The sequence below is a fragment of the Danio rerio genome, chromosome 14 (genome assembly GCF_052040795.2).
Source record: "Danio rerio strain M-AB ecotype USA chromosome 14, GRCz13ab, whole genome shotgun sequence".
Taxonomy (NCBI): Eukaryota; Metazoa; Chordata; class Actinopteri; order Cypriniformes; family Danionidae; genus Danio; species Danio rerio.
In genome coordinates, this window is record NC_141034.1 from 42121932 (window position 1) to 42143520 (window position 21589).

General features: G+C 37.1%; 1 protein-coding gene and 1 non-coding gene across 7 annotated transcripts in view; both read left to right on the top strand.

Moving 5' to 3' along the window:
- pcdh1b (protocadherin 1b) overlaps positions 1–4182 on the top strand; it is a 305780-nt gene extending 301598 nt beyond the window's left edge. Inside the window, 1 exon segment of the mRNA NM_001443932.1 lies at positions 129–4182. The gene's annotated coding sequence lies outside the window, so the exon portion shown is untranslated.
- Positions 4183–12411: 8229 nt separating this feature from the next.
- LOC141377566 (uncharacterized) overlaps positions 12412–21589 on the top strand; it is a 356961-nt gene continuing 347783 nt past the window's right edge. For all 6 annotated transcript variants that reach the window (XR_015507813.1, XR_015507814.1, XR_015507815.1 and 3 more), the window contains exons 1-2: positions 12412–12481; positions 13197–13271. This is a non-coding gene — a transcript (uncharacterized LOC141377566). The remainder of the gene's footprint in view (positions 12482–13196; positions 13272–21589) is intronic.

Genomic DNA, 21589 nt, shown 5'->3' on the forward strand with positions numbered 1-21589 from the left:
ACCACCCGTTCTACAATGCACCAGTCCTAGATGGTAGGCCTGCCGGAGGATGGTCCCACGTCGTTCCTTCAGGCTGAGCCAGGTCAGGTTCCATGGAATAAAACCCGGCCACTAGACCCTCACATACAGACCCTCACATACAAGTAGGAAGTCTGGGGTTCTCTCCTAGGATGCCCCCCCCCCCCCCCCCCCACCCCCCACCATCCGGCCCAGCCAGAGAGCGGATGAAAATGAATGAATAAATTAAAAACAAATAATTTTCATATATTAGTTTTACATTTTTAAAGTACATTATCGCTAAATAATTAGATTGTTTCATATACCTGTAACATTTCAACCATCAAACAATTAAAAACGTTAAATTTTACCGAAGCGCTCTAGTGGGGGAAACCCGAGCCCCTTTAGGAAACCTACGCGAACATGGGGAGAACATACAAACTCTACACAGAAATGCCAACTGACTCAGTCGGGACTCAAACCAGTGACCTCCTTGCTATAAGGCAACAGTGGGGGGCCCCAGAGACATTTTGAAGGGCCCGCCAACCCAGCAGCGCACCTGACCCTGACTACTGATTGAGACGCACCCTAAGTAAATAGCATACATTATGTCCAATTTGATTCTCCTGTGATGGTACCTTTGTTCAAGTGCTACCAAGCCTGTTGCAGATCAGAGGAGATACAAAAAGCTCTTGTTTGGCATGATCCGATCTGATCCTACTAGTTTGTTTGCTTCACAGTACACATTTAACTTCCTGTTCTTTTAATCATCCTTGCCGACTACTGACCTTAGCGCTGTTTTCTGCAGTGACAAACAGAAGCTGCCCAGGCTGCATGAACCCCAAACGCTGCATGACAGTTAGACAGTCTCTCGCTCCCACTGGGAAAACCTGGAGTTTATCCCCGGAGAGCAACTGTCACAGATACTGATAGGTCAAATCACTCTGTGTGTGTGTGTGTGTGTGTGTGTGTGTGTGTGTGTGTGTGTGTGTGTGTGTGTGTGTGTGTGTGTGTGTGTGAATGAGTGCATCTTTACACACTGGTGGTAGTGTGTAGATATAACAATAGATCTGCTCGCTACCTTTAAAGCAAGACATTTTCAAGCTCCACACATCAATTTTCGAATTTTGCTAGAATTTTTGAATGCCCAAATTGTGTTGTGGCATTTCATTTAGTAAAACGTCTCTTGCTGCGTGAAACATTGGACAACGGTGCGGAGAATGTGATGGAAAAGAAATAACACTGGGTGTAAAATTATCATGGGGCAAAAAATCAAAGAAGATAAATATCACAAAAGGGGAAGACAGATCAGTCTTATCCTGCAATTGTAGCTGTTTGTTATTTGACAGCAATATATTTTACTCTTGTGTGGGATCTGGTCTTTTTTGTGGGGGGAATTTAGGTAGTTTCTTATTCAAAAAGAGACCTGTGTTTACAAAGGTCTGAATGATTATGTTGCTCAAATATACCCAGCAGGCACACAACATCATTAGATGTTAAATTTAGGTTAGATTTAGGTCATGATGTCAGGTGACCAAAATTCAATGTCTAGCCAGCGTCTAAGGACAACGTTATTTTGATGTCCAATAATGATGTCAAATTAAGTTGACATTTGGTTGATTTTAGGTTTTGTTGGAAAGAGACCAAAATCCAACGTAGAAACAACATCTTAAACCAACATCATATCAATGTCTAATACTGACATTCATTTATCAAGTACGGCAACCACAATCAAACGTCTAATAGACGTCTTGGAGGTAACGTCCACACAACGTGAAGCTGTAACATCATTGGACTTTGATATTTGGTTGATTTGAGGTTTTTTTGGAATCTGACTAAAATTTAACATCGAGAAAACATCTTAAACCAACATTACATTTGCCATCAAATACTGACATTTATTCGTCAGGTATGGAAACCACAATCGAACATCTGATAGACATCACAGTGGTATGGTCCACACAACGTCAAGCTGTTACATCATTAGACATTGATATTTGGTTGATTTTAGAATTTGTTGGAAAGTGACCAAAATCCATCGTCGAGAAAACATCTTAAACCAACATCATATTGACGTCAAATACTGACATTTATTCATCAGGTATAGCAACCACAATCAAACGTCTGATAGACGTCATAGTGGTAACGTCCACACAATGTCAAGCTGTAACATCACAAGACGTTGATATTTGGTTGATGTGAGGTTTTTTGGAATCTGACCAAAATCCAACATTGAGAAAACATCTTAAACCAACCTCATGTTGACATCAAATACTAAGATTTATTCGTCAGGTATGGAAACCACAATCAAACATCTGATAGACATCATAGTGATGCTGTACACACAATGTCAAGCTGTAACATCATTAGACATTGTTATTTTGGTCGATTTTAGGTTTAACATTGGGCATTGACATCGGCCTGATGTTAGGTTCTTACATCAACACGATTTTCATTTCCAAAAGAGCAACTTCCACATGACGTTGGGGTACAACGTCATTCTGACATCATGTTAACGTCCTATGTCTGCTGGGTATACTTAGCCAGTTTCATTTTATATGAATATTTATGATTTTGTTTATTGTTTGAGAAAACTGAAATAATTGTAATTCTGGATATTAAGCTACTGTTATTTTATACCAATCAAATGTTTTTTCTTTGTTCCTTTTTCCCACAAAGCTAATTTTACCATTCCACACATCCCTTTTAGGTGGTTTTTTGCAATACAACGCAAACTATGAAGTGATTTTATGTTTTATACATATTCATGTACTTTCTTTCTTTTTGGATGGTGATGTTCAATCCAGACAGAGTAATGAGCATTTAATGTGAACGTTGTTAACATTGCTTGTACTTAAAGTATATACTTTACACCACATATCTTTTCTTTAGGCATTTGCCAATTTTATGATCTGGCCCAAATGGAATCTGCATTTGTTTGTAGTGTGTATGTATGTGTGCTGATTTTTTTGCTGCAAAAGAAAACGTGTAATGGATTTAAACATGGTTAAATGGAGCTTAATGGGTAGCTGAAAAGACTATCAAATTAGCCAAATATTTAATAAACAGACACGCATGATGTGGATGTTTGTTTGTTTTTTTAAACAGTGGGCGTTCCAGTTGTGTGTAAATCTACAGAGCTTTCTGCCGACACAGATTCCGTGTGGGCCTGCTCATGACTGATGTTCAATTTCATCCTACTGTAAGCTCTATTTCATTTGTGCTGAATCGTGTATTTGATTACATGGAAATCAATCAAATCCAATGTGACTTAAGAATCAGTTCTTTGTCTGACGCATGGACTCATTTTGGAGCCGAGCCACCCCGCCGCATTGGTCCAGGTATTAGGAGTTATGAACGAACATGTCATCGTGCCGTAATGTCACCGTGCATAATCAGGCTCACCATGCATCTCTGCGCATAATAGAAGTACAGAGTAAACAGCATCATTCTAACCCTGGAAAAAGATTAAAAACCAAATCAGCCATTTATTTTGCGAAGTGGTGGCTGAGCGGCTTCATTACTATGACTTTGGCTCTGAAATGAACAGATAGAGCGTTAGTGTTTTGCGGGCGTCTGCCTGCATTTCATCTTACTATTAAAAATCCTGCGTTAAGTAATTGAAGGACATCCACCATTTAAATAGATAATTACAGGACGTACAAGTTTGTAGCCTATAAGTGTTGGTTATATTTATATCAAAATGCTTGTGATGCCTTGTTTTCTTTGTACAGTTTTATGTACATGCTAATAACGTGGCTTTTCGAAAAGGAAAACAAAAAAAAAAGGACATGTTGAAAGACAAACTGAAATTGTACAATATTTTTTAAAAGTAGATCTTGTTAGGATGAATGTGATTGGGGGGGCGCAGAGTTGGTGTGCCCATGTCTAAAATGTCATCAGTAACCATTCACTGGCTTCTAGTCTATTTTAAAGTTTTACTGTCTCTTTTTATGAGTCTTATTTTATTCCTGGGTTTTGTGTTATTTGCAAAACAGTGGCTTTGAAGAGTTTTAGCCCTTATTCGTTCCATTATGTTCTTATCAATATCCGCATGTTAAACACAACGAGGAAGAAAAAAAATGAGAAAAAAAAATGTTGTCTTTTATTTTTGCTGAGCAAATCAAAGAAATACTATCTTGTAAGTACTCCTTCCTTATAGCTTTACAATAAAATACATTCTGTAAAACACTGTGTCTTTCATTGATTGTTTTATATATAGATTTGATTAACATAGTTTCTATTTATTTCATCAGGGAAAGTGCCTTGAAAGTGTTTCCTCTTTTAAGTCTGTTCTTTTGGGAACACATGTACCACATTGTACATCTTGCAAGTTCCTGATTCAGCATATCTTCAGTGCCAGGGAGCAACTGAAAATCCTGTGCTTTCATCAGTCTTAGCAGCCCTGCCAGAGTTCAAATTCTCCTAAGGATCCTCAGCTTGTTCTTAATGTGTGGCATTTGTTCCTTAGGAGAATAAAGCCCTGTTAACCCCGCTGGATTTCTAAATGTGCCAATGGCACTGCCAAGCATGCGTTTTATCGATCGACTTACAAACAACAGGACCTAGCGTCCAAATGCACGCAGACCTTCACCTTACAACACTCTCTCTCATATGTCACATCCATAATGTTCACAGTGGCACCATGCAAAATGATTGCAGCCCTAAAGCTTTTTGGGAATCCCTTGCTGGTCGCAAAGTTTTTATTTTTTTTTATTTTTTATTTTTTTATAAAATCAAAGCTAGCAGTGTTCTGAATGATAATTCATGATGATGAATTGTAATTTGTAGCTTACATTGTTGGCAAATAAGCTTTTTTTTAGCAAATTTGTGATATAATTTATTTAATATATAATTAATTGCATCTATTTTAATTTATTTTTTTAACTTGATTCATAGAAGACATGAACTAAAATGTTATTATATAACAATAGTCTATGGCAGGGGTTTCCAAACTTTTCACCCTGCGACCCCCAAAATAACAATGTCAGTGACTCGCAACCCCCATTTTTCAAGGTGGTTATACTGTAACTGTAATATACAAATGTTGCACACACAACTATAGGCATATATAAACATGAGCATATTGACAACACAAAACTGCAACAGTCTAATAACAATATAATTTGTCATTTAATAATTTGTCTTAATATAAAAAAAAAATGTAAAGGCTGATGGTTTTTTGTTTGTATGTTGTTTCTTTAACCGTAAGTATCAACTATGTTCTGTGGGTTATGAATAAATTTGGCAATTCTAATAGTTTAAGAACATTTATTTGAGTTTTCGAAATTACCAAGCGACCCCTCGTCATTGTCCCACAACACCCACTTTAGGAACCACTGGTCTAAAAACTGAATTCATATGAACATTGTCAGTTATACCAGATTTATTATTCATATTTTCTGTCACTGGTAGCATTGATTATATATACAGTTGATGTCATAATTATTAGCCCCCCTGAATTATGTACCTTTTGAAAAGGTACCACCCCGATGACAGCTCATGTACCTTTATTTCTGAAAGTGTATATATGCTTTTTGTGGGTGCACCCTTAAATTTTTGGTTAAACTATCTCTTTAAAGGACATATTTGACATCCGTGATACAGATTTTGAAAGCAGCATAAATATACTTTAGTATATACTTAGTCAACACTTAACGTGGATAAAAATCGTAAATCCAAATTGTCCCAAAATTAGTGAACAAGAACCATTCTTGTCTTAGTACAATTTTGAAAAACTGTTTTGATCCACTTCAAATGTTGACTACTGTATATACTTTTAAGTTATAGCATTATATATGGAACATTCTACCAGAAACGAACATTATATATGTCCCTGAAATAAAAACATGAATGCAGTGAATACAATTTTTTTTATCCCAAAAGTTTTTAAAATGGTCTGATGGTTGATTTCTGTGAGTTGTTCTAAGGAATATGTCATTCATTTGGTTCTCAGATTTTTTTTTCTTTATTAAAAAAAAAAAAAAAAAAACGCTTTACAAATTTACAAACTGTGACATTGTTCACAGGCCAATTGAACCCATGCTTTAATAGTTTTGTTAGGCTAAAAATTATTTAGAAAACAAAAGCTTTAGAAATAGCAAGACTAAGTTATTATTCACATCAATTGATTAAAAACATAAAATTATCAATACATTCTACGAATAAATACTATAAATATATAATACAAATACATTTACAATTGTCACATTTGCATTAAATTTAACATAAAATGTGTGCAATACACCTTGAAGGCTGTCACATCATTTGATGGAGGAGAAGCTGACAGTGATCAAGGATGCATTCTATCATTGAATTGTAAGATTTCTTGCATGTTTTTGAAAGAATTTTTAAGGACTGCAAGCTTTAAGAACAGGCTCTAACACATTTTTTGTAAGTGAAAATGTACGTTTCTGGTAGACTGTCCCATACACTGCAACTCTCTAATGGTTTGAAGTATATTATATTTATCATTTATGTATTATTTATTATATATGTAATGACTATTTAAAAGTTTTAAAGTGAAATTAAGCAGCTAACTCTGAAATTTACCATACTTTAGACTATTGTTCTTAAAAAAGGATTTAAATGAAATTGTGTTTTTAACAAAAAAAAAAAAAAAAATCACAGCCTTGCACTGTGGAGTTAATGAGAAATATCTTAACAAAACGAAGACACAGTCAGTAAAAAATAAATAAATAAAAATCACAGCAGTTCAAACTCTGCTGCACTTTTTGTCGGGGGTTATTTATCGAGGAGCTCTTTATTTCCTTGCACCGCTGCTGTGTGCATGAGGAGGATTTACCGAGACCCTGAGTGGCTCCCTTAGGGCAGTGCTTGACTGAGGGTCAGTGTTATCAGCCTCTAGGCCCACAGAGCAGAGGTTTTTCACTCCTCAGCACAGTGGCCGCCCTCACCAATTGTAAATATTGGCTCTTCCGTGCAGGCAAATGAAGTGTCTAATGATGGGTTTTTGAAATAAGCCTCACCTGCTGCCAGCCAGACAGTCTGAAGCCAGCTGAATATGCGATGATAGAGAGAAAAATCGAGATAGCTTGAAAATATGAAGCAGAGGGAGAAAAAAACAGCACAGTCCCCGAATGAGGCAGAGCATCATGGGGAGGATAAATATGAAGATCTATTTATACATCTGCTGGCGCATTGGAATACGCAATAAGTTTAATTCATGACCTAGACACTGGGGAACTTTTGTGTGGAAAATCCAGATATACCTTGTTTTCCTCCCAAAGCAAATGCCACGGCTATGAATATTCTTTGAAAGGACAACCTGTTCGCGCATTATTGCGTGCGTTCCTCAGCGTGTGGTCAGAATGACAGAAGGTCAGTCGCTGACTTGAGAGGCATGTGCATAAATGTTAATGCTAATCACTCAGAGCTTGCGTACATTACAGGACTGAACCAGCAATTTATTCCTCCATCTCTTGCATTTCCTTATCCCTGACTCCACCTTTCTTTAGCTTGCGGTTTGCAGCATAAAGAAGGCACATAACTGCAGGCGCTGTATGTAATGTTAAAATGAGATTAGCCTACTGGTGCACATCTCTGTATGATGATTAGAAACAGTGTTTGCAGTTTCCAGCTATGCCAAGGTTCTCTTTGCTGATGGAAGGAATCCCACATATAGTGGGAAATCACATTTGACAATTTGCATAGGCATTCACAGTGTAGTATGAAAAATATTTATGTAGAAAAGAAGGCTGCACACTTTGTAGTTACTGTGTTGACATAATTGTGTTGACCAGATTTCAAAACAACATAAAAACTTATGTCAAAAAATATATGATATAAATTTATTTGATGTCGATTGACTACTTTGATGTCAAAATGACAACATCTAGCACTGATTATATGAATATTTTGTAGGCCTTATCAATTTTCAACATATTTTTGGCACCAATGTTTTATATTTGTATGTTTACATACGTCCAAAATAGTGTAAATTTAGAATTTAAACATTCAAACAAAATTTTTTTTTTTATTCAAATTTTTTTTGTTTTAATATTTTGGTGGTCAACAGGACATCAATGTGTGGACGTCAAATTGACGTCAAAATTATGACATCAAATCGTGTTCTTTCAATGTTGTTTTGAAATCAAGGTGCCCACTGGGTTTACACACTCACCGGCCACTTTATTAGGTACACTTACTAGTACCAGGTTGGACCCATTTTGCTTTTAGAACTGCCTTAATCTTTTGTGGCATAGATTTAACAAGGTACTGGAAACACTCCTCAGAGATTTAGTTCAGATTTACTGCAGATTGGTTGTCTGCACATCCATGATGCGAAACTCCCATTCACAACACATACCAAAAGTTCTCTGTTAGATTGAGCTCTGGTGACTGTGGAGGCCACAGTGAAGTCATTGTCATTTTCAAGAAACTAGTCTGAGATGATTTGCTCTTTATGACATGGTGCATTATCCTGCTGGAAGTAGCTATCAGAAGATGGGTACACTAAAGGGATGGACATGGTCAGCAACATTATCAGGTAGGTTGTGGCGATGACACGGTGCTCAATTGGTACTAATGGGCCATTACCATTACACCACTACCATTAGCCTGAACCGTTGTTACAAGGGAGGATGATCCATGCTTTCATGTTGTTGATGCCGAATTCTGACCCTACCATTTGAATGTTGCAGCAGAAATCGAGACTCATCAGACCAGGCAACATTTTTCCAATCTTTTATTGTCCAGTTTTGGTGAGCATGTGCGTATTGTAGCCTCAGTTTCCTGTTCTTAGCTGACAGGAGTGGCACCTGCTGTAGCCCATCCGCCTTGAGGTTGGACGTGTTGTGCATTCAGAGATGCTCTTCTTTATGCCTCAGTTGAGTGGCTATTTCAGTTACTATTGGCTTTCTATAAGCTGGAACCAGTCTGGCCATTCTCCTCTGGCATCAACAAGGCATTTCTGATATCACTTCCGGCTCACTAGATATTTTGTCTGTTTTGGACAGTTCTCTGTAAATCCTAGAGATGGTTGTGTGTGAAAATCCCAGTAGATCAGCAGTTACTCAAATACTCAGACCAGCCCATCTGGCGCCAACAAACATGCCAAGTTCAAAGTTCAAAGTTACTTAAATCACTTTTCTTCCCCATTCTAATGCTTCGTTTGAACTGCAGCAGTTCGTCTTGACCATGTCTACATGCCTCAATGCATTGAGTTGCTGCCTCGACTGATTAGAAATTTGTGTTAATGAGCAGTTGGACATGTATACCTAATAATGTGGCCGGTAAGTATACATGTATGCATACGCAAATGAGCCAAAACATTAGGACCACTTGTTTAAAATAGGGCTACAGCTGAGTCTCTACATGATTCCAACCCCCAAGGCATGGACTCTAAAAACCCCTGAAGGTTTCCCTTGTTATCTGGCACAACAGTGTTCACAGCAGATCCTTGAAATTCTGTAGGTTGTGAGGTGAAGCTGCCTTTGATCAAACATGTTGGTCCAGCACATACCCCAGATGCACAACTGGAATGAGATCTGGGAATTTGGAGGCCAAGAAAACATTGAGAACACTGCATTTTGTTCTTTCTGAACAATGTGTGCAGTATGGAAGGGTGCATGCCCTTATGAAAGAGAAGTTTATTGAAGTGTACTATTAGTATACTTATTTTAAATGGAATAAATAAATAAAAGTAAATAGGAAAGCACTGCATATTTTCAGTCTACTTTTGGTGGATTTCTCTAAAATGTATTTCTCTTAAAAAAAATGTATCTAAGTGTACTATTACAGTAGGTTACTTCTTACTGAAAATAAGTACATTTTCAGTCAGTTTTATGTACTTCTCTAAAATATACTTCCCTTATGTGTACTGCAAACTTCATTTAAACAGAAGTAATAACAGTTAAATATAATTAAATATTCTACAATTATAATTGGTTTGTACTACAATTATTATAATTATTTTGTTTTTTTATTTTATTATATATTTTTAATAGCCTTAGGATAATATTCATCACAATTTTACAAACATTCTGACCCAACTGTCTAACCAAAACAATTTTGATTCATAATTGTCTGATCTTTATTTCCCAGAGATGGGTTGCGGCTGGAAAGGCATCCGCAGCATAAAAAACGTGCTGGATAAGTTGGCGGTTCATTCTGCTGTGGCGAACCTGCACCTGGATTAATAATGGGACTAAGGTGAAAAGAAAATGACTGAATGAGTGAATTGTCTGATCTTTATTCCTGACCTTTTATCCTACATCTAACAAGATGAGTATGAGGAGTGATTGTTCATTGTCCATTTAATCTGACCCAGACATTAATATTTGATGTCAGCCGATGATCACACATAACTTTTCATATTGTTTTAGTTCATCAAATGTGCTGTAGATGAGCACTAGAATCAGTATAAGTTCAGTTAATAAAAATAACTACTGATTGATAAATACTATTTTTTTCAAATTGTTCCTCTCACAGTACTTCCCATTGTGCACAACATGACTTCAAAATATTGTAATTTTTTTACATTTACTGGAAAATACAATTGCTTGATTTTATATACATGTATATTATATATTTCTGGCTTTAATTTGATAATTATGACATATTATCTCACAATTGTTAAGTTTTATGCCAGAAATGGGTTTCCAGATTTATTTTACAATTTTATAATAAATAGTTTAAAAAAAAAAAAAAAACATTATTACATTTTTGTTGCCTCACATTTTTAACTCCTCTTGTCCAACTAAATTAGAAGACTGTAACTAAATGTTGTATAAAAATACTATAATGATAGTAAATCATCTTAATGTTGAGGATAATGATAGTAATTTGACAGCGAGATCGCCCACCTCTCACTTCCACCTCATAATTACAAGCACGTCACATATCAAAGCCTTGGATGATTAGACAGATGGACAAATGAGTATAGATGGAATGATGAGGTGAAGAGGAAGCTTGCTGTGATGGAGGGTAGAGGGAGGTCCGTCCTGAGGGACGGCGTTGTAATGCCCTGCCATCATCCCTCCGCTCCCAACACCAGCCATTCCTTTCCATCACTGTCGGCCGGAGGGGGCAGCCTGGCTGACTGCAGAGGGGAAACGGTGCATGTCGTGTGGGCGAGGGCAGGGGGAGCCGCCCCCATGGCGCTTCTCTAGTTCTTTTCATATCAATCACTCCACAGGCAGAGAGCTAAAGACAGACTCTCTGTTTGCCATCATGCACTCAGGGCCGGAGCATTAAAGAAGCTCCTACCATCCACCTTCCCAAACAACATCCTTCTCTGATCTTTTTTCTTACGAACACGCTCATTCCATCTCAATCTTGACCCTCTGTTGGCTGTCATTCTGTGGCTTTTGCCAGACCCCTGCAAATCGAGTTCCATTAGCCTCAACCTGACAGTGGGAGTCTCTGGCAAAAGCAAAGTGTGAGTAATGCGATTTGTCTTTGCGTTGTTGTGCATGGGGAAATAGACTGTCAAGGTGTTTACAGGCTGAGGATGAAAAGAAAGAGTGTTTTGAGTGGTAGGGGATTTAGAGGGGACTTTAATTAAGGTCAATGCTCCAGACAAAAAACAAAAAGGATTCTTCTTCTTTTTTAAGGTGACAAAATTAATGAATTAATCAATAGTAATATGATTAAAGGATTTATAGATATACTGTGTATTACGGGTGTTTGGTTCCGGGTTTGGAGTCGACTCCAATTCTTAAATCTATTCCCTAACACATGATTATTTGCCAGTTGTATTGATTTTATGCTGGTACATATAACTGATGGAATTAACAATGAATGTGATATTATCCAAGAATGATTCCAATTAAAAAAAAAAAAAAAAAAAAAATATATATATATATATATATATATATATATATATATATATATATATATATATATATATTTGAAATGAATAGCCATTCCCAAGGCTACCTCAAACCACCAAATATACATAATAAAAATCTGTCATTTTACTCACAATTTGGCTTTTGAAGATGTAGATGGGTTTCTTTTTTAGTATATCTAACATTTTTGCAAAATTCATGAAATGTAATTAAAAGCAAGGGTTTAAAAAAACGTTTGGTTTAGTTTACATTAGTATATGCAATCGTGTGTGGTACATCTGTTGTCATCATGACACGCGGGTCCTCAACGCAATTCAATTTTTGCTACTGCGCATGCTCAGAACGCTCTAAAGACACGAGGCTGCATAGATATAGCTTTTAAACACGTTCAGTTTCTTATGTAGACTGACTATTTAATTTCGTAGGGTTAATGTAAGAGGACGACCTCGTTTTAGACCATTAAAACATCATGGAAATAAACAATACTTAGCAGACTGCTGGTTACAGAAGCAGTCGTGTAGTGATTATTGTCACCAGTAGGAGACGCTGCGAGAAACATGAGTACTGCGAGTACTTAGTGCCCCGTCGCTACTTCAGCAATGAAGAACTGAACATGTGCAAGAAAAAAAAACATGAAGTTGTTTTCGTCAGTCTTCAGAAGAGATTTAAAGGTAATTAAATGCTTACTGTTCATGGAAAGGTAGAATATAATATAAGTAACACGATATTGACCTGAATAAGGCAGAATATTTCTTTGCACACTGTTTTAAACATTCACAAACATGTCTTTGTAACACCACGTTAACACTTGGATTAAAGTAACAGAAATAGTTGGTAACACTTTATTTTGATGGTCCATTAGAGTATTAGTAGAATGTCTGCTTGATATCTGTTGATACTACTCTTTCAGCAGACATTTAACTGACTATAAGAAACTAAGCAAGTACATGTCAACTTACACTAACCCCATCCTAACAGTCTACTTGTAAATTAATCTAAAGAGAATTAGTTGGCCTGTAGATGCAATGTAACCTAAATTCAACAAACAGACCATCAAAATAAAGTGTGAGCCAATAATTAACTAGAAATGTACATATTACATGCTTAAATTGAGCCTACAGTTGTTAAAATATAATATTAAAATATTATATAGAACTAGACCAGTTAAACCTAAAAATATTACAAATATAGCTTATTCATCATATGTTGTAATCTGTTTTCTTAGTTTGGTTGTGTGGTTTTATAGTTATAATAATTTGTCATATTATTATCCCATTTTGATCAGATATTTGACTTTCCGGTGTTTACTGTGTAGTATTTGTATGTATTTTCCCTATTTTACAGTTGGATGACTAATGAACCAGATACGCTTTGTTATCATTTCAGAAATCTGGTCTTCTGGTCAATGTAAAAGCCATTTTCAGTGTCCTGCTGAGGAGAGAAAGCGTTGATGGCCTAAGGGTGAGTAAATTAACAGCAAATCTTATTTTAAAAATGGATTAGAACTTCAGTCTTGAAAATGATGGTTCAGTAATTGATCAGATGTAAACTCTATGAGTTTTATGAGCTTTTTACTGACTAAAATGTATGTTGACACATTCCTGTTGTGGAAGTTTTGTGTATGGTTTGTCAAAACAATCCTAATTTATACAGATCTGCAAAAATGACTAAGACACTTCAGTTATGTCACTGTTTTTACAAACTAGCTTTTTATTGTTGCTAAAATGGAGATGCTAACTATACCTTTCAACATTTTGCACTTTGAAATCATTTTCATGCCTTAAAACATTGTGTAAATGAACTATGCTTATTGTTCAAAAAGCTGTTGAAGTGCATAAACATTTTTCTGTTTTAGTTTGAAATGGGGTGGTGTAAATATAATGCTAACACATGAACCTCTTAGAGTCAGTTGAGTGAATAATTCAGTTAGGAATCAGTTCATGGGATTTTATTTTAGTTTTTACAAAACAGAGATTATTAGCCCCTTTCACACAGAATTATCTGAAAAAAAATATCCGAAAACAACTTTACCAGTAAATAAAAAAAAAGCCTTGTTCACACAAGCAATAATGTTTCAGAATTTTTTTCGTAAAAGACCGTACACGCATCCATTCCAAAATACCGGTGAATTCTGACATCAATAACCAGAAATGACCTCTAAATGGCTGCGCTTGTATTTGTAAACATAGAAGGTGTCAGACTTTTGTTGATGGTTTCACTTTTTTTTAAAGCTTTAGCACTCATGCAGCTGCTTTGTCACGACCGCAGTATTGTAAACAACTTTGATAAAAACATATGGAGGGACACTTTCGCATGTTGAGGTGTACATAAAATTTGTGTGCTGGCGCTCACCGGAGCACTCCTTCAAACGCATGAAGCAACTGAAGCCAAGCTTGAAGGTAAACAAACAGTGGTTTATCATAATCATTTTATCAATATTTTTTACACAGTTAGCACATAGAAATGTTATCTTACTAACATCTAGCAGCTAAATGTGTCTGGCAAAGTATTCAAAGGCTTTTATTTTATTAAACGGCGCAGATGTGAATGTGTCTGAAAGTTCTCATTGGCTGGAGTAGACATCTCACGTCAGCACGTTTTAAACATGAACCTGCTCTTTCCAGCAATTTTCCTTCTGCAATCACACAGAGCATCATTCCAGCAAATTATCAGTAATATTAAAACTTCTCTTTCTGGAAAATTGTCAGAACAAATTTACTGGTATTTTCAAAAAGGGGCTGTTCACACATATTCTCTTTCTGGAAAATTGTTGCTAGTTTTCTGGAAAGGTCTGTATGTGTGAAAGAGGCTAGTGTTTGCACTTGTACATAATATATGAGGTGAAGCCACTTATGAGTTTATGCAACGTTTTCTTAACAAAATAATAATAATAATAATTAAACACGCTTTTGTCAGATCTTTCGTCTAGCCACAGTCTAAACCCATAAAGAGCATTTTAAAACTGTTGGGAAAGGATAGAATGGCATGCGAAAAATATGAATGCTGTAAAATCATAGGGATAGACAACACAGATAAAGAAAACATTTTGTCTTCGTTGGATCTCTCTGCAGTCTCATTTTTTATTTTTTTTTTCTCTCCTCTACCCAAGGGTTTAAAATTTGCTGCTTTGAGAAATTAGTCACACACTACCAGTTGTTTGCCGACTTGCTTGGACTTGCCACTCCAAACAGCAGGTTCATTAACAGGAAACAATTAGCAACCAAGCTTACACATAGTACAACATCAGGAGGCTGTTGGTAAAACGACAGCATGAGTCCGCATATCTTGTGCTAAAATGAACCTATTCCTTTCACCCTTCTCATAACCGGGATCTCCCCAGCCATTATTACAACATATCCTATTTTAAATAAGCACAGAATGACTTCTTGTACAAAGAATAAAAAAAATGAATCTGCAGTTGATTGCGGTCAGGATTGGGCTAAATTGCCTGCTGGAGACAAAATATTGCACATCCCGGGGTTAATTCAGTAATGTGAGGATTTTACCATGAAGCCAATTCAGACGCAACCACAATTGCACTATTTCTCATTGGGCCAAGAATCCACAGGTGTCTGTTGGAGCAAATGTCAGGCTACATCTCATTTTTCCGGTACTGCTTTGAGCAAGGCTGCGAATGAAAGTGATCAGACCTCGGTTATTCTCTCTTTTCCTTTTAAATGAATAGTTCTGCCATCTTTATTTCATCTTGAAAGGAGTGCAATGTGACCCTGACCCACATCAAATCAAAGCGTTACCTAGGCTTATTAGCAGCACAAACCTGTATATCTTTCTCTCGTATTCCTTCTATCCCCCACTCTCTCTTTCTCTCTCTTTATCTGTTTTCCACCTGTGATCGCACAGTCTTATCTTCGGTGATATGCTGCTTGACCTTCCGTTCAGAGCCAGCTGTGAGGAGGTGCTTTGGTGGAGGAGAGGACACTGGAATGGATATTCATTAGTTATGAGATAGCCGTACGCATTCGTATGATGACCTCCAAGGATGTCGGGTAAAAGACAGCCAACAATGAGGGATGTGATTTAAAGCCTGCACTCCTCCTTTTACGGGGTGACCTTCCGCTACAACCCTGGCCTAGCTTTCATACTCATCTACCCATATTCAGACATCATCTGACATAATGGACTTCAACAGGCCCATCACGGCTGTAGATAATAACCTTCAATGTGTCATTGAATGAAGAAAGGATTTTTCCCAAACGATCTGTTTATGAGATAATTCGTAGTAATTAGCTCAGATTCTAACAGCCGCTCAGGAGAAATATCAATATAACTGAATAAAACAATGTCAGCTCCAGTGGTTTCATCAAATGTAATGTAATGTAATAGTAGTGGTTAAATTATAATGATTGATGCTCCGATATTAAGTATAATATTGTTTGCTGTACGGTTTGCTAAAGGAAATGTGCATTGTGAGTGGTCAACCTTTCAAGCGAGCAATTAGAATCTGTTTACATGTGCTAATTAAATACAATTAGGACCTAAAATTAACACTCGCTAAGCACCAAATGTGAGCAATAATCAACATTTGTAAGTATATGAGGCTTTTTTTAAATTAATTTTAATAGAGCTGTGCAAACAACATTAAATGGTAAACGTGTCAAAAGGGAATATTTTAATTCAGTCACTAAACTTCACTTAAATTAAGTCACTTAAATTAAATACTATGGATGTTTAATGGTTAATTTTAGTCCTAGCTCAGAATATTTACATTTGACTATTCATTCATTAATTTATTCATTCATTCATTCATTTTCCTTCGGCTTAGTTCTTTTATTAATCAAAGGTCACTACAGCGCAATGAACTGCCAACTTATCCTTCATATGTTTTACACAGCGGATGCCCTTCCAGCTGCATCTCAGTACTTGGAAACACCCCTATACGCTTACATTGCCACACTACAACCAATTTTAGTTCATTAAATTCACCTACACTCACCAGCCACTTTATTAGGTACATCTGTCCAACTGCTTGTTAACGCAAATTTGTGATCAGCCAATCACATGGCTGAAATTCAATGCATCTAGGCATGTAGACATGGTCAGGGCGATCTGCTGCAGTTGAAACGGAGCATCAGAATGGGGAAGAAAGATGATTCAAAAGACTTTGAATATGGCATGGTTGTTAGTGCCAGACGGTCTGAGTATTTCAGAAACTGCTGATCTACTGGGATTTTCATGCACAACCATCTCTATAGAGATGTTTCATCATCTTTACCGAGAATGGTCTGAAAAATAGAAAATATCCAGTGAGCGGCAGTTCTGTGGGCACAAATGCCTTTTGATGTCAGAGGAGAATGACCAGACTGGTTCGAGCTGATACCTCAACAGTTACTGCAACAGTAGCTCAAATAACCACTCGTTATAACTGAGGTATGCAGGAGAGCATCTCTGAATGCACAACATATCTAACCTTGAGGCTAATGGGCTACAGCAGCAGAAGACCAGCTAAAAACAGGAAACTGAGGCTACAATTCACAGAGCTCACCGATACTGGACAATGGAAGATTTAAAAAACGTTGCCGGGTCATAATTTGACGTCAACAACTTCAGTGGTTCATGGTAGTGGTGTAATGGTGTGGGGGATTTTTTTTCTTGCCACACTTTGAGTCCAGTAGTACGAATTGAGTATTGTGTCAACGCCACAGCCTACCTGAGTATTGTTGCTGACCTAGTCCATCCCTTTATGGCCACAGTGTATGCATATTCTGATGGCTACTTTCAGCCAGATAACGTGCCATGTCATATGCGCAAATCATCCTGAGCTGTTTTTTTGAACATGACAATGAGTTCACTGTACGCATACACAGCTGAAACTTGAACCAGTGAGCTTCTTGCTGTGGGGTGACAGTGCTAACCACTGAGCCACTGTGGAGTCCACGTTTGACCATATTTACAGTATTTACATTTAAAAATTAAGTCAAAATTAGGAAATCAAAACTTGTGCTACTGTCATTTTAAAAAAGAAATTGTGAAATGTTCACGTGATTCGTCAGTTTTCATCATAATAATATGAGTAGTTTGTTGCTGAGACTATTATTAACATAAACGTCTTCTAATAAAGAAATGCTTATAATGTAGACCAGACTTGATTTCTGTAACCTAACCTGAGAATAATAAATAATAAAGATAAATGTGTTAAGTTAAAAGTACACGTCGGAAAAAAAACGGTTCCATTATCGTGTAATATTATAATGTGTTCTCATTAGAGTTGGGAATGCTGAGGTCGAGCCTTGCAGTGGTAAGTACATCGGCGCTTCCATTTAGAAGTCAAATAATCCCTGGGTCCACTACTTGACGTCCCATCAATCATTCCACACACATACACAAGCACTCAATGAAAGCTGCAGAGGTGACAACGGATTTACACGAGAGATTGGGCCTGTTGTTAATTAGGTCCTATTGTATGAGCGATCCGCAAGCTCAATATCTTATGAATATTAGCTGCTGACAATTCATTAAAATGTCGGTATAACTTTGGCACTGACTGGTGGGGAGATTTGGCTAAGTGAAATAATGAAGCAGGGATATGGCTGTGCAGAAGTGTGACAGTAACAATATGCAGATTGCCAGGGCATTTTTGGCAGCAACTGAGATCTGGGATTTATTACAGGATTGTGAGAGGAACTCGGGGAAAAGGCCTCTCATCAGGCCAGCAAAATGGGCAATGAGCAGTATTTTTTTGAATATGGGTTAAAAAAAAAAAGTCTTTATATCCTTTCTATTTTGGTCCGATGAGTCAGTCATTTTGTACTATCGGGTGTTTGCTGTAAGGAAAACTCTACATTTTGAGAAGTTGCACTTTCAAATGAGTAATTAGAGTATTTAAATAAGCCAATTAAATGCAATTAGAAGCATCAAAATAGTCATTTTCCACCTTTCTTTCACTGTTAAGATATATATGAATGGTCAAATTCACATGAGCACTTTAGCAGTTTTTGTTCATTAATATTTATTTACCAGAATATGAGGGATTAACTGATGTCAGCATCCATCAGACACTTTTATTGGAAGTTTGGTTGTCTCCGTGCAGTTTAATTATCGTTTCCATGATGGGGCCTGTTCCAAACCCTGCCAAACTTTAATAAAACGTGACTGATTGATTGGGGTTCGGTGCAAAGCAAAGCTAATTAAGGTTGGATGGAGGAGTATGCAATTAGGAGTGTAGCGGTGCATCCTCCGCTGTGAAGATGTGGGAGATGTATACATCCCCTTGATGTGTTTCCAGAGAGAGTTATCTCCAAGACCGTCCATCCTACCATCGAATGACTGATGTTTTTATTTATTTAGCCTGCGAGAGCTTATGGCTAAGCACTGTTTACGCTCACTATCTTAATTGCTATGGAAATTAATGCAAAATGGCACTAGAGTCAATCAAGTGAAGAGTTCAATTTAAAGAAGATTGCACAGAATGGACCGATCATTAAAAAACAGTGTTGGCTATATAACTCTCGTGATATGCTCCAGAAGAGAACTCCTCAGTCAAGCTCTTTGAAATCTACCATTCTGCAGAGTTCAGTTCTATCCCTGCTCTGGCACACCTGCCTGTAATTTTCAAATGAACTGAAAGACCTTGATTAGCCGGTTCAGGTGTGTTTGATTAGAGTTTAAACTAAAGCTGACAGAAATTGTAGTTTTCCAGGAACATGACTCAATGTTCTCATTTTAGATCCTACAGAACATTTGCATGCAGTAGCACTGACATTCTCAAACCCTATGTATCACAGAATAAGAGTTAGTCTAAACATTTATTCAAGTTTTTTTTTCTAATCATTGTAATAAAATTTAAACATGTCTAAATACTGCAAAAAAGTGTCTTTTAAAGTGCCCCAATTATGGATTTTAGAAAATTACCTTTCAAGCACTGTTAAACACTGTGAATGGAAATATCCAGCTGAGTTTTAAATCTGAAAGTGGACCATGTATAAAGTTATTCAAAAAGAAAGAATTGACTCAGAGTCATTAATATGAGTCATCCTCCAAGTGGATCTTTAGTCGTTTCATCGAGCTGTCTGAATAAATCAGTGCGGGGGATCGAATTGCATCATGCCACAAAGATGCGGTGTTCTGCGCTTTGATGGAAAATCTTTTTTTTTTTTTTTGACTGCTTAAAGATGAGGCTGTAAGGAATAAATGGTTAAAGTAATAATTAATTGTCAAAACAATACAACAGTATAGCTCAAACCTTGTGATTTGTCACTCTGATTTTACTAAACAGTGTTTCCTCTAGGATTTTATCCAGCTGTGGAAAAAATCCAAAAAATTCAGGTTTTACATAGATCTACCAACTATCTATGGCGTTATTTCAATGAAAAATGTCATGAACGCATTATCACAAGTCGAGATCAAATTTATGTAAAAATGTATTATGTAATCAATGTGCAGAGCCATAGACCTTTATCTATTAATTAAGTATAATTATGGAAACTGCGTTCATCTTAACTGAAAGCTACGACGTGTTTGCTGGCCTCATGCATCACGCACTAGTCAGTCAGTCAGCAAGTCACCTTAAAAGGTTAAACAAATCACGCACAGCACTACTACGATTACAGAAAAGTTTGCGCTGTTATAATTCACCTCCCTTTTAATATGTTTTGGTGCGATTATAACTCACTACTGAAAAAGCAACAACGACTGAATGTTTTGAATGAGAAGCTGTAATGTAGCCGTGGCAGGTAGAATTTTGGTGTGGCGCCCCTTAATGGATAAGGGGCCCCTTAACCTGTATGTTTGATTAAAATGGTTGCCATTTTGTTTTCTGTAACATGAAAAATATGTATTTAATTTAAGTTGTGTTCGCACTATGGAGCTTGTTGGTCTCTATTTAATAAGGGTGTCACGATCCTCCAAATCCTCGATTCGATTATATTTTCGATTCTAAAGGCACGACTCGATTAGATTTTCGATTATGAATAATTAATTAATTAATGACCAATTAATTATTTGTAGCCTGCCGTTTAAACGACCTGACCTGCATGGTCTTTGTTTTACCCATAAACAAATCATACAGTAAATGAATAAAAGCAAGATACACACATAATTACCACCTGTCAATCACTTTTTTCTGCGGGACTCGTGAATAGGCAGTGATCTGTGTCGTTATAATGGCCGTAAAATAGACGCACAACCAACAGGAACCAGCCAACAGTATCTGAGGTGTGCGCTAAAATGACTAAGTACCAGTGAGTGAAAGATTGAAGCAGTCCTCTGACTGCCTGGACCTGCTGTCTCGAGCGCATGGCTGTGTGTGCGGCTGTGTCTGTGTGGTCACGTGATGTGCATTTTCAGAGGTAGAGAGGAAGGTGGGCTGCTCAGAAATGCTACACGCCACTGTGGATGTCAAATCGTTGTCGTTCTAAAATGCCATTTAAAAACAAAGACAGTATAAACAGGGCCTGAGTGTGTACTTTTCGCGAGCGGTTTGCAACAGGGGCGGGCGGAGGATCGCGATGCGGGTGTTGTCTATCGGACGAACCGTACGTAATACGTACATAGCAGAGCTTGCAAAACTTTTTTTTTTTTTGTCGACAACACGAACGTTGTCAACATAACTCACTGGAAATCCAAAATGCTTACACACCGGCGACTTCATTGAAAGAGGAGAGGGTTTAAGTTCTGTCGACGGGTCTCCTTCTGCAGTTTAACAAGCACTTCAACAAGCCTGTTTTTTTCCTGCTTGGCAAGCCAAGCTGACGTGACATGGGGGCGTGGCAGCATCAACGATTCTATTTTTTGATTCGATAATCGACATTGAGCATAAATTT